Source organism: Nycticebus coucang, chromosome 9 (assembly GCF_027406575.1).
Source record: "Nycticebus coucang isolate mNycCou1 chromosome 9, mNycCou1.pri, whole genome shotgun sequence".
Classification (NCBI taxonomy): Eukaryota; Metazoa; Chordata; class Mammalia; order Primates; family Lorisidae; genus Nycticebus; species Nycticebus coucang.
In genome coordinates this window covers 118690192-118704326 of record NC_069788.1, presented here as the reverse complement: position 1 = coordinate 118704326, position 14135 = coordinate 118690192, and the positions used below count along the sequence as shown (strand labels likewise).

Here is a 14135-nt window from a genome sequence, read left to right as displayed (position 1 = left end):
AAACATCTGGTCAAAGCAGTTATAGGAATTACACAAATTGACTCTCAAATGAGTAGCGGCATCACTTCCCAGATGAAAGGGGAGCAAGGTACATTTGGGCTCCAAAGAAGCATCCAGATGCAGGAAATGCTTCCAGAGACTATATGCCTCTTTGTATGAGTTAACTTGGCCAAAGGGTAACAGGGTCCCACCCAAGTTGAACTGCAATGCAACCCTCCAGTAGGTGCTCCTACCCTGGCTGTACCAGTTCATCCTAGAATCATGGCAGTGGGAAGAGGAAATGCCTTCTTGGTTTAGGAGTCATGAAGGGATTGAGCCACAAACAGGACTAGGTGAAGCAGGAGAGGCACTCGCCTCAGGCACAAAATTTAAGGGAGTGCCAAAAACCTTAGTAATCAAGATCGATGATATTCAACAAAAATCAAATTGGTAAACCAGAGCCATAGCTACACTGGAACCAGGGCCATGATTAGGGAGAAGCCAATGTGGTGGGCTCTATGTGAGGTTCTGTGAGATGTAAAAAGCCTAAAGACTCAACCCACTCCAGCACTAACAGCACTATAATCTGTTATTTGAAACTCTTGCAATTGAGTATTTATTTATTTATTTTATTTATTTTTGAGACGGAGTCTCACTCAGTTGTTCTGGGTTTGAGTGTTGTGGCATCATAGCTCACAGCAACCTCAAACTCTTGGGCTCAAGTGATCCTCTTGCCTCAGCCTCCTCAGTAGCTGGGACTACAGGAGCCCACCACAATGCCTGGCTATTTTTAGAGACAGAGTTTCTTGCTTGCTCAAACTGGTCTCGAACTCCTGAGCTCAAGCAATACACCCACCTCGGCTTCTCAGAGTGCTAGCATTATAGGAGTGAGCCACTGGGCCTGGTCTTTCAATTCAGAATTTTTTGATTTTTATAAAGGTTAATGTAGATCACACATCACAAATTACATAATCCCCACAACGGGGTCTGGGCAGCACTTCTTAATCAAACATGCTAACACTTCTGTGGTGACACTGATGAATATTCAAACCCTGGGATGTGAATAGACCATCAATGATCTTCTCTTAGCCCAGATCAGGTTTTGCCATCGCTTGAGTTCAAAAAAAAGCTTTCAGTGTTAGGATGTTCAGATTTCAGAATTGCAGACAAAAGAAGACTATAGACCTGATCAGCATGATGTTAGTCTCTCTCTATCTTTTTTTCATTTTTTGGTTGTAGTTGTCATTGTTGTTTGGAAGGCCCGGGCTGGATTCGAACCAGCCAGCTCTGGCGTATGTGGCTGGTGCCCTAGCTGAGCTACAGGCACCAAGCTGATGTTAGGTTTCTTAAAGAAAGGCATAGCCAGGCACAGTGGCATGTGCCTACAGTCCCAGCTATAGGAAGGATGAGGCAGGAAGACTGATTGAGCCTAGGAGATCAAGGCTATACTGCTCTATGATCACATGTTTGGTCAAATATACCTTTGAAGATAGACATTGCACTTCAGCCTGCATAGCATAGCAAGACTGTATTTCTAGGTTGGGCGCAGTGGCTCACACCTGGAATCCTAGCACTCTGGGAGGCTGAGGTGAATGGATCCCTTGAACTTAGGAGTTCAAGACCAGCCTCAGCAAAAGCAAGATCCAGGCTTGGCACCCGTAGCACAGTGGTATGGCACCAGCCACATACAGTGAGGCTGGCAGGTTTGAACCCGGCCCAGGCCACCTAAAAGACAACAACTGCAACAACAACAACAAAAATAGCCGGTCATTGTGGCGGGCACCTGTAGTCCCAGCTACTTGTGAAGCTGAGGCAAGAGAATCACTTAAGCCCAAGAGTTTGAGGTTGCTGTGAGCTGTGACTCCACAGCACTCTACCGAGGATAACATAGTGAGACTCTGTCTCAAAAACAAAAACAAACAAACAACAAAGAAAACAAGATCCAGTCTTTCCTAGGATCGGCACCAGTGGTTATGGCACCGGCCCCATATACTGAGGTTGGTAGGTTCAAACCCAGCCCCAGCCAAACTGCAACAAAAAAATAGCTGGGTGTTGTGGCGGGCGCCTGTAGTCCCAGCTACTTGGGAGGCGGAGACAGGAGACTCGCTTGAGCCCAGGAGTTTGAGGTTGCTGTGAGCTATGATTCACAGCACTCTACCCAGGGCAACAGCTTGAGGCTCTGTCTCAAAAAAAAAAAAAAACTGTAAGAATCTAATTCACACCCACAATTTATTTACTTATTTATTTATTTACTTTTGAGGCAGAGTCTCATTCTGTTGCCTAGGATGGAGTGCAGTAGCATCAGCAATCTCATACTCCTGGGTTTGAGCAATCCTCCTGCGTCAGCCTCTGGAGTAGCTGGCACCCACCACAACACCAGCTAGTTTTTCTATTGTTAGTAGAGACAGGGTCTCTCTTTTGCTTATGCTGGTCTCAAGCTCTTGAGTTCAAGGAATCCTCCTGCCTCAGCCTCCCAGAGTACTAGGATTAGAGGCAGAGACACCAAGCCTGGCCTCATACCCACAATTTAAAGATGACAAAACCAAGGTTCAGAGCACTCAAGGGTTTTGTATACATTAGCAACAGGCAGATAGTGGCATGGAGAGACCAGGATCTGTATTTGCCTACCACCATTTACTGCTTCTTACATAAAAATATATAATATTTACAACTTAGTGATGAAATTACAAAAAGAGTTAAATAATCCCAGCAGACGTGGTTTTGGTCAATTACGCCAAATAGATGGGATCTGACTTTTTAAAGGACTGTGATTTGGTGGGCATCAAGGCAAATGAAGGCCCTCCGGGCAGAGGGACAGTAAGAGGGATGCAGGTGGATTAAGCTCTGGTAAAGAGCATGGAAGAAGGAGAAATAAGTTTGGAAAAGCAGGTTAAGGCAATGCATGGAGAACATGAACAGAGTGAAAAACCTACAGTCACCTCCTAAGGTAGCTCACACCACTGTCATTTGGCATGGCTGCCTGCCACCCTTGTGAGAAGAGAGGGTGAAGGTTTAAAAGCACACACTCTAAGATCAAATTCCTTCCATTCAAATCCCAAGTCTGACACCAATTGTGTGACTTTACACAAGCAGATTAACCTCTCTGCCTCAGTTTACTCATTTGTGAAACAGAGATAATATGTGTACAAAGTACCTCTCTCGTGATGACTAAGTGGAAGAGAGCAAATTTATTGCACTAAAAACAGTAGCATTATACTCATAAGTCCTCAAATGTTAGTTGTCATCGTCAACCTTTTTATTTAAGTCAATTTTTCATTTAAATATGTACTGTAGCCTTACCAAACAACAATACCCATGAAATCATGGGCTCTGGTGACAGTTATAGTTTTGATGATATGCATACGATATGTTAAATCAAAAAGTCTTAACTAGGGCAGCACCTGTCGCTCAAAGGAGTAGGGCACTGGCTCCATATACTGGAGGTGGCAGGTTCAAACCCAGCCCTGGCCAAAAACTGCAAAAAAAAAAAAAAAAAGTCTTAACTAAGGCGCTGAAATACAACAGGTATTATGCTCCCAAGTCTAACACCAGACAAGAGTGCACTTTTTCAAGAGCGCAATGACCTCTCCCCCACGCTGAGGGTATAATGGGTCAGAATGGGCAGGGATTGTAGGAAAATCTTTGTGGAAGAATTTTGGGATTGTTGTTGGTGTGCTATATAATCTTACTCTACTGCAATAGAGCACTTGCCCTCTCAAAAATCTGGTGAAAGGGGCTTCAGCAGAACCTTTCAGGAAACTTGATATCTGTGCCCTGCAACTAGGAGGACAGAGTGGACTGGCAACTGACCACCACCTGTGACACCCGAAAGGCAAGACACAGGCTGGCCATCTGCTGATGAAGGGTCCAAGGGAGACAGACTACTGAGGTGGGTGTCAGCCTGCATTCCCAAGTTTAGTGCTGAATTGGAGGTCAGTCTGCATTCCTAAATTCACTGTGCCAAAGGATTATTTCCTTAGATTAATGTGGGCCACTTTGCAAGAGTGGGCTGGCACAAGGTCAGAACAGGTCTTGTGAAGAGGGCTACGTGAAGAGCCTGAAGGATCTTAGCTAAAAGAGGCTGGAGGCAAACTGCTGGATTTTAGAAGCTAAGGAAGGAGCAATGATCTAAAATAGAGGATAATTTTTTTGTTTTCAGGACAATGAAAGCGAGACATCCCAGCAATTGAGGGGGGCAGGCGGGGTCTCTGAGAAGCCCATGAATATGTCCAGAAGAGAGAATGGAAACAAAATATCCGACAGTCCCAGGAAACTGGAGGCCAGCAGACAACCGTGCTGACTCCTGAGAATTTCCCTGCCTGCCCAGCCCAGTGATAAAGGAATGAATGTACTAAGTACTTGAGACATGTTTGTGACTTAGGGTGACCACATGACCTTCCACTGCCTATGAATGACCAGAAAAGTTATAGGGCGTTTGTTTTCATACAAGGGCAAGGAAAGAGCTAATCCCATTGCATAAACATAAAGGGACAGTGGGAGGCAAAATTAGTTGCTTGATGAGTACATCCCAGTGAATCATGTTTCTTTTTTTTTTTTTTTTTTTTTGGCCGGGGCTGGGTTTGAACCCGCCACCTCCGGCATATGGGACTGGCGCCCTACTCCTTGAGCCACAGGCGCCACCCTGAATCATGTTTCTTTATGCTTACTAGAAACAGCTATTAAAATGAAATGTTGTCCCTATAGCATACCCCCCAGTGGTACAGTAACCACCATTAAAAATAACTCAAATGGGCAATAAGGAGCTAAGGGAAAAAACAGGCAGACACAGAAAATATCGGTTTGGTGGGTTCCTCATCCTTGAATATGATGAAATGAAAACATGTGCCAATGAATGAAAGAATCCAAATGTCCTTAGACAAATGGCTTTGTTCAGAGGGAACTCAAGATAGTCCAATTCCATGAACAAAGAAGCTGTGAGCCCTGCGTTCCTGGGCTCAGTTTATAGTTTGGTCTTGCCCTTTCAGGTAAAGGAGGCATGTTCTCACTAAGCCTGAGTCATCCAAAGAGCACCAACCAAAGTCTGTAAGTCCTGGAGACCTGCACAGCACAAGAGCAGGGGTTGGGAGGGAGAATCCTGGGCTGAACCAAGCCCTGGGGTCTGCCAAACCGAGGGCAGAAGGTGAGACACACCCAATGCACAACTTTACTGCTGACTTCACTTTGGGGCTTCTCTGCTCAGGGGTGGTCAGAGGATGAAGGGGGAGGTGAAGTTAAAGTTTTAAGACACAAGGGGAACTCCCCACCTCCCCGTGCAGGAAATGAGGAGTATAGGCATATAACACCACCTCTCAGCTGCCCCATTAAGACAGTCAAAGGAATGATTGGACCCAATCGCCCCTTCACAGGAAGAGACCTCCTCCAGCTCTGACTTTGTCCCTTAACTTCCGATTTGGCTTCTTTCTCCTTCAATGCCACCTCTGTTCTACCAACTCTGACTTCCAGACCAGCTGAATTATTCCCTGAGAAAATCCAGACTCACCCCATCTACTGGGCCATCTAGCATTATCACTAGTGGAGGCGTCAGAGAATATCTCATCCAACATTCTTATTTTATAGGTAAAAAAAAAAAAAAAACCCTAAAGTCCAAAGAACTCATGTCACATGCCCACAGTGACTAAACTGAGCCCAAGGCTCCTGACCCTTGTTAGCACACTGCTCCATTAAACAGCATCTTGCCAACTCTCAAAGAGGAGTCAGCTCTCCTCCCCAGGCCACCATCTAAAGCCTCATCCACCTTTTACAAACCTCCCAAAATGGTAGAAGAGACTGAGAGTTAGCAAGCTTGGAAAAAAACAAAAATGGATCTCAATGAACTAGCAGCTGGTCACCTTTGAATGGAGAAAATCAGTGGCCATAAAAACTTTCTCGGAAGAACAGGAGAGTCTAATCCTTTCTATACTCTGCAAACTTTGCAGAGTGTACCCAGGACCGCAGAGCCAAAATCAAGTCTCCCCACCTGGATTATGATGACAGGCAGGGAAAGGCCGAGAAACTAGGCTGGTGAATGAGGACTGGAGTCAAGAATCTGCAAAGATAAGCTGCTGTGATTAGAAGCAGTGAGGTAAGAGAAAGAAAAACACTACACAAAGAGCCTGTTAAGCAAGAGGAAAATTTTGCCATCAAAATGAAATGGGGGCTTGGCACCTGTAGCTCAAGAGGCTAAGGCGCCAGCCACATACACCAGAGCTGGCGGGTTCGAATCCAGCCCAGGCCTGCCAAACAACAGTGACAACTACAAGCAAAAAATAGCTGGGCACTGTAGCAGGCGCCTGTGGTCCCAGCTACTTGGGAGGCTGAGGGAAGAGAATCACTTAAGCCCAGGAGTTGGAGGTTGCTGTAAGCGGTAATGCCACGGTATTCTACCCAGGGCGACAGCTTGAGGCTCTGTCTCAAAAAAAAAAAAAAAAAAAGAAAGAAAGAAAGGCCATCTGGTCTTCTACCCCACTGCTGGGTATAGACCTCTCTCTCCCCCAAACATTCACTGAGATGCTATTTTGCAAATAAGTATCAGTACTTCTATCTTCCATCTCCTTTTAACTAGTTGTGTTTAATCCACACTAACTGTCTTTAAATTTTCATTTTTATTTTTTTAGAGACAGGGTCTTGTTATATTGCTCAGGCTGGCCTCAAGTTCCTGGGCTCAAGTGACCTTCCTGCACCAGCCTTCCCTGTAGTTGGGACTACAGGTATATGCCACCAGTCAGCTCAACTCTCCTTCTTCTATGTTAACTAACACTACTTCTACTTCCATTTTTACCTTCTCCCCACCATTTGTTCCATCCCTGATCCAAGGCTATATAGCACAATAGAATCACACACATCTCAGTTTAAATATCAGTTTGGACACTCACTAGCTGCATGATATGTACAATCTGCACAGCCTCTGTTTTTCTAACTATAAAATGAGGATAATTAATAGCTATCTCATTACTGTGAGAAAATGAGAACATATGTAAAATGCTTAGCCCAATGATTGACATATTATAACTGTTCAATAAATGGTGGCTGTCATTGTTATGTCTATGACCACTAAAGCCAGCTGAAGATCCATTTGCAGAATTAAGTTTCAGAAGGCTGGAAAGGGCTGTCCAAGGTCACACAAGTGAGTGAATAAGGGAGGGATCCCAGATTTCCTGATCTCTAAAGCCTTTGCCAACCATCAGCTTCCACACAAACAACATCATTGCCCAATGACCTAGAAATCTGGGTATCTGATCACATCCAAGTACCGCAGCTGGTGATTTAATAAGCACCACACGTGCTTGAAATTGTGCAGGCTATATGAAAGCTTTAAGGCATCTATAGGTCAGAATCAGAAGGTCACTTCATTACTTGTGGCAAGCAAAAAAACAAGACAAGACACAAATCCAAAACCGCTGCTTGTGTTGTCCAGTGGTAAGGATACTTCTTGTCCACATTTGTTTTAAGAAGGTAGATGTAGGTTGGAAACAGTAGGGCATACCTGTGATCTTTCCACTCTGGGAGGCTGAGGCTTGTGGATCACTTGAGCTCAGGAGTTGGAGAACAGCCTGAGCAAGAGCAAGACACCATTTCTAAAAAATAGCCAGGTGTTATGGTAAGCACCTATAGTCCCAGCTACCAGGGAAACTGAGACAAGAGGATCACTTGAGCCCAAGTGTACGAGGTTGTTGTGAGCTATGATGCCATGGTACTCCACCAAGGGTGACAAAGTAAGACTCTGTGTCAAAAAACAAAAAAAGAAGGTAGATGTAAGACCAAAGCCATGGCTGCTTTATTCCTGACTTTGAAAAGGACTTTTTGATTGGGAACAAGAGGGAAAGAGATCCTCTTAAGGACTAGGGAACCAAAATGGAGTTTGGCCAAGGACAGCTGTGAAAAGGGAGGTGGGCGAAAAACAGGTCCTCGCCAGTGCTCCAAAGAACTGCAGTTATTGTCATCAAGGTGCACCAGGGCCTGTCCCTCCACTGACTGTGCGAGAACTGAAACCATGGCGCCCCAGAAGCATGTTTTATCTGGAAGCATGAATAACCCCTCAAAAGTCCAGAAAAGAATCCCCTCTTTGTGGCCCTTCAATCTCCTTCTTGGCTGGCATTCTTAGCACTGAGGAGGTGGTGTCAAAGCCTTACTAAAACTCAGGGTGAGTGACCTTTCTGATGGAAATGGACCATTCCAGAAGCTCATGTGACAGGGGTGTCTCTTAATAACTGAAAGGAAACAATGAATGAATGAACCAGCTAGAAGGCATTCGTCATTCACTTCCAAAACCACAAAAGCAGTCAGAAGTGGATAATCCAGTAAATTCTGAATGAGGGACTTCTGCAGAGCAAAGGATTGATAGAAAGTGCTCTCTCCCCTCACATCCCCTATTAGCTCTCCCTACATTAGTTGACAGGTGAAGTTTTAATTTTTTTAAACTGCCGTGCCTCTGGGGAATGCAACAGCAGAAAGGAGCAATCTGAGGACCCAACTCCTGTCCACATAGACTGTTCACCCAATTTCAAGGATGCTGTTCCTTCTATAACATCAGCCACTTTGGGCATTAAGAACCTTGAAAGGATATCAAACTCCCACTGGGGAGCCAGTAAAGGATAATGAGGAGGTGAATGCTCAGAAATGGGAAGTGGTGATGACTTTGGTTATTTCTTAAATTGCCAGACTGGCTTGGGACTCACCCCAAAGGTAGCAGCACCAACATCAGAGAGGAAGGAAAGTTACCTTTCAGAACTATGTTTTGAAGGAGCAGGGGACCAATATTGTGCTGTGACATCAACCCTGCATAGGGGAATTGATGTTAAAATAAACTTTAAGTACAGCCTTATTGGGGAGGAGAACTGGAGTCAGTACCTGCAGCCTGATGGGTGAGAACCGGGAAGAGAGTGGGCCCTTGCTTTCATCTTGGGAATATGATGGATTACTTACTCAGCCTCAGTTCCATCTATGGATGTATTTGCCAGGGGTAAAAACCACTTACTTTTCCTTGAATCACGGCAGCATGGAGCACCCCACAGCTCAAAGTCTGAGGCAAACATACATCTTGAACCAAACACACCAGGACCTAAACTTTGAGTGCATCTTCATCTTCTAATGGAAAAATACAACTGCTGGATTTACTTGGGTACTTGCTTCTAAACACTCTTGAATCCCAGGAAAGAAAAACTTCTGCAACATATGCATTCACACACTCCACAGCCTGTATGCTCAGTGTGACTCAGTTTTCCTAAAGGTAAACTATAACCCAGAGTGCCTTGTCCTACCCCCTTCCTCTGAAATCGGCTTACACTTTACTTCTCAAATATAAAGCCTCTGATTTCTGAGAAGTAGTGGTGGAATAAGCAGATCTGGCCAGCAAGGCTGAATTTTTTCCTGTTCAGAACATCAGAACCCCTTTGGATATTCCCTCCTTTGGCCAGGTGTTGCCACAAAGGAAGCTGAACGTTTGCCAAGTCAGAAATTATCCTCACCTTAAAAGGAATTTTTTTGCAACTAAAAAAAAAAAAAAAAAACAAATAAATCCAAACCACCTTGTCTATAAGTTGGGGGAGGGAATGGGTGGGAGCGGGAAAGTAAAGGAATACAAATTTGAAAACAGCCAGGAGGGTTATATTCCTTCCCTCCCCTCAAGGACAGCCAGATCTGATATGGCTGCTGATAAGACCAAGTTGTTTCACTTTACTGCCCTTACCCAGGTCTCTCCTTATGACATAAGAGTCCCCAAAATAATTGGAGACCCTCCTCAGAGCTTGGAGGGTGACTGCCACCAATATCCTAGCTGGACATTGTCTATCAGGAAAAATCTCTCACCAGGAAAGAGCCCTAAGGTGTTTCAGAGAGCAGAGGCAGAATGAAAAAAACCCTTGCTGCCTAAATGCTATAGTAAGAGCTTTTCTCATAAAAACTATACTTTTATAACCAACATGAGCTTTCCCTATCACAAAGCTGTAATTTAGCCCCTTCCTGAAAAATGACACCTTTCCCTTTAAAAACAATATATAAATCTCATATAACTGAAATAAAAACAGTATAATACTCACTAACTCACTTAACATCTTTTCTTCAAGGACTAGAGGCTCTTCAATCACTTTATGAAAGTAAAAATTCATGTCTCATCACTTGAAAAGAAAGAGTCAAGGGAGTTTCATTTTCCTTTCCCATCTCAGGTCAGCACATTTGAGGAACATGCCATGGAAAAGCCCTTTCTCTCACCACTGGAGGTGGAAAGGTCAGGCCTGCACATATATCAGCTTAGAGAACAACTTGCAATAAACCCAATGGGAGATTGAGTGATAGTCAATCCTGCCCTGTTAGAGGGGGAAAGTCCATAGAAATGGGGCTGGACGCGCTCTCTGATCTAGCACCTGCACCTGACATTAGCCACAAGTTCCAGGGCCACAGATCTATAACTCAGGGGACTTCATTTTCTCCTAATGCCCCTTACTGGTTCTAGAACCTACCTCACTCCTATACCAAAGGAGTGCCCCAGTGGCCATAAGTCAAAACTAAATAAATCAGCTTGTCACCTACCAACCCCTGGCTGTCTCCTCAGTTGCCCATGTCTGTCTCCACATACAAAGCCTTGGGGAGGGCAGCTTCATCTCAGAGCCCTTCCACATCTCTAAAGCAAGTGTCCTGGCCCACCCTGGCTGAACCACTTGTACTATTAGCTCACTTACAGAAACAGGCAAGAGGGTCACCCACTAGTCCAGAGCCCTCCAGTGCCTTCTGGCTCTACAGGCAAGGAAAGGTAGCTCTGCCTTCCAACCAGCCGGGAAAACCTGAGCTTCCCCCCCATCCCCTCCCTGGCCACAGGAGGAGAGCTGGTGGTCACATGCAAGCCAGCCCAGAGCCAGAGGCACTTGTTCCCTGGGAATCCTCTAGTGTGTTTTCTAGAGAAAAAGTCACTATACTACCCCCCAGGAAAGGTTTGGCCCTCCCCTTGACCCTTATTCCTGGCACAGCAAAGAGAGAAACCTAGGTCTCCCCATGACCCTGATCTCACGGTTGAGAAACAACTCTTTTGTTACTAGAGTGAGGGCCGGTGAGGGAGAGCAGTCCCCAAGATTAGGCTGGCAGGCAGCACCCTGGGGTCCTATTCTCAGAGGAGAGCTTTGAAGCAGCATCAGAACAACCTGACACCTCAACCTCTGTGCCTGAGGCATTCAAATGTACCCCCAAGGAAACCCTGGAGAAAGAAAGGAGACATAGTAAAGGGAAGGAAGGGAAAGGGGTCCGTTTCTGACTGGGCATAGAAAGAAGGAAAGGAAGACACCCGGGAAAGAGGCCAATGTCTCCCTGCCCTTGCCAGAAATAGGGCTGTAACACTGCCCATCCCAGCTCAGCATCTCCCACCAGAGACCGGGAAGGCAGGCGAAGAGCCGGCAGCCAGGGGGTCTGGGCTAGGACCTGGGGAGGGAAGGACGCCTAGGTGTACAGTCCACCATCACCCAGTTTTTCCAGACACCCTGGGGAGAAGGCAGCAGGGTCATCTAGGCAGGGCTCCCTCCCCTTCTTGGAAGTCCTCAGCCTCAGAAGGGTCCGTAGTTCCCACTCTCAAGCTCTGGCTACCCTTCCACCCCGCGTGGCGCCTCCCTCTGTCCTCCGAGGCGGCCTCACCGGTGCTTTCCTCTCGGAGGAAGGGTGGGGGATTGTCAACCTTCCACTGCCCGAGGTCCCCAGTTGCCCCTTGCCCTCGCCGCTCCTCGACACCCTTTTGTTTCGGGCGGGGAAAGTTGCCAATCCGCACCCCTTCCCCAACACGCCCCCCTGCGCGCCCATCCCCCGCAGGGAATCCAAGCCGGGCGCACCACCTAATTTGCTGCTAGCTCTCAAAACCGGACAGCCGCCACGAAACCGAAAGCAAAGAGGAAGTAGGATAGCGAAGCGCCCCCAGCCCGGTCGCCCGGTCTTCCCCACCACCGCCCCCATCGCCCGCGCTCCCCGCGCTTGGCGCTGCCCGCCCCGCGCGGCCACCTCTCTGGGCGGCGGAAAGGCCTCTCTGCTGGCATCGCGCGCACCTACCCGTGCCGGGCAGGGACTGCGGGCAGGGGCAGAGCAGGGCCGGCCGCTTGCCGGGCGCAGGTGCCGCCAGGAGGGCAGTCTCCGAGGCTGGCTCCCGCTCCTCCTCCCGCACAGAAACTCGGGGCGCTCTTCTGCGCTGCCTGCTCCCCGCCCCCACGCCTGGCGCTCGGGCTCCCCCGCGCCGAGTTGCCGGCCGTGCCTCCCCCACGCCGCGGCCCTCCTGCGCCGCGCCTAGTCCCGCATTGTGTGGCCGCGGCGGCACGGGGGCCGGGGGGTTGCAGCCGTAGCTGCCGGGGCGGATTGGAGCCCCCGGCGGCGGCGGCGGCTGCGGCACTCACCCATAGTACGGATGCGCGCACACTGCACATGCTCGGGTCTGACAGGCGTTCTACCCCCAGCCCAGCTTAACTCCTAGCTCGCCCGCTAGCCCGCCGGGCCTGCTGCCACCAAGAGCCCGGTCGCCTCCGGCTGCCGGGAGACCGCCCCTCCTCCGGCACCTAGAGGCGCGCTCCCTGCCCCGGCCACGGCTCAGGTGACTGCGGTGCCAGGCTCCTAGGTCCTCCTGCCCCCGCCACCCTGCCTACATCTGAGGTATCTGTGGGGCCGGGGAGGAGAGGGCTAACCCGGGCTCCCTACCTGCCGGCTTGTGGGAGTTGTGCGGACCGCGTGCACAGCATCCACTGTGACTATCATGCAGGCCTGGGCTACCTGAGGCCCGCGGTCCCCACGGTTGGCAGACTATGTGCCAGCGCTGTGTTCCATGTGGTCCCTTCGTTGAAACGGCCATGCAAGGTTCTTTTTTATTATCCCCATTTCCAAGATGGAGAAACTGAGCTTATGGAATTTAAGGAATTTGCCTAAGGCAAGGCCTGAACCTCCAAAGCCCATAATTTTGTTCAGGGAGTATGTTAAGGGGTGTATGTTCTTTCTGAGGTCAATCTAGATTCTTTTATTAGAAAGTGGGAAATGACGAATGTTATCTGGAAAGCCTGGCAGGGATCCTCAAACTAGGCCCGCGGGTCACATGTGGCTGTGTGATTGTATTTGTTCCCGTTTTTTTTTTTTTTTACTTCAAAATAAGATATGTGCAGTGTGCATAGTAATTTGTCCATAGTTTTTTTTTTTTTTTTTTAACTATAGTCCGGCCCTCCAACGGTCTGAGGGACAGTGAACTGGCCCCCTGTTTAAAAAGTTTGAGGACCCCTGTGACCAGGAGTCTCCGTTATGTTACCCAGCCTAGTCTGGAACCCCTGGGCTCAAGTGCTCCACCCGCCTCCGTTTCCTGAGTAGCCCAGATTACAGACACTCCTATCCAAGCCTGTATAGGAGATTCCAGAATATGTACTGTGAGAAATTGGGATTAAGAGTCCTTTCTTGATACTGATCCCGCTGACTAGTCCTGGGTCCTGCAGAAAGGCTGAACAGGGAGTGGAATGAAATCCAACCCCATCCTCACACCCTCTTGTAATTCTCACACAAACACTATGTGTGCCCAGGCCTGATCTGAAAAAGGGACTGATGGCTACTTCTCAACCTGGGAGATAGGGTTGGAGGAGAAGAGATATGAGACTTTGCTGCCCTAGCTCTTTTTATAACATGCCACAGTTATAGGGTTCAAGGCAACACAAAGACTTCTAAGAAAAGGATCCAGCCAGGCTCTGGGTGGCTCCCATCTGTAATCCTAGCACTCTAGGAGGCCAAGGCCAGAGGATCCCTGGAGCTCAGGAGTTCAAGACCAGCCTGAGCAAGAGCAAGACCCTGTCTCTACTAAAAAAAAAAAAAAAAAAGAAAGAAAAAAAAAATTACCTGAGCATTGTAGTTGACTGCACTCAACCCAGGGAGAGAGTGACTCTGTCTGGGGGAAAAAAAAGGAAAGAAAAGGATCCTGAGGTTCATCCATTCCAGCTGGTCTAGCTCCATTTTGGGTGAGAAGCTAGGCTGCTAGGCTGTTTTCCTATCTGAATTTAATCTTTTTTTTTGAAAGACAAGGTCCAGCTCTGTTGTCCACGTTAGAGTGAAGTGACATGGCCTGATCATAATTCACTGCAACCTTGAACTCTTGGCCTTCAGCAATCTTCCCACCTCAACCTCCTGAGTGGCTAGGACTTACAGGTGCGTACCACCATGCCTAGGTAATA

The 14135-nt window shown here is 47.7% G+C and overlaps 1 protein-coding gene across 2 annotated transcripts in view; it reads right to left on the bottom strand.

Moving 5' to 3' along the window:
* The window catches only part of TMEM229B (transmembrane protein 229B), a 49373-nt gene extending 36900 nt beyond the window's left edge, over nt 1-12473 (bottom strand). Inside the window, exon 1 of one of the 2 annotated variants that reach the window (XM_053601706.1) lies at nt 12336-12473. The gene's annotated coding sequence lies outside the window, so the exon portion shown is untranslated. Of the gene's footprint in view, nt 1-11997; nt 12286-12335 lie in introns of those variants that run through there. The other variant, XM_053601705.1, reaches the window with a different exon arrangement.
* Nucleotides 12474-14135: the final 1662 nt, after the last annotated feature.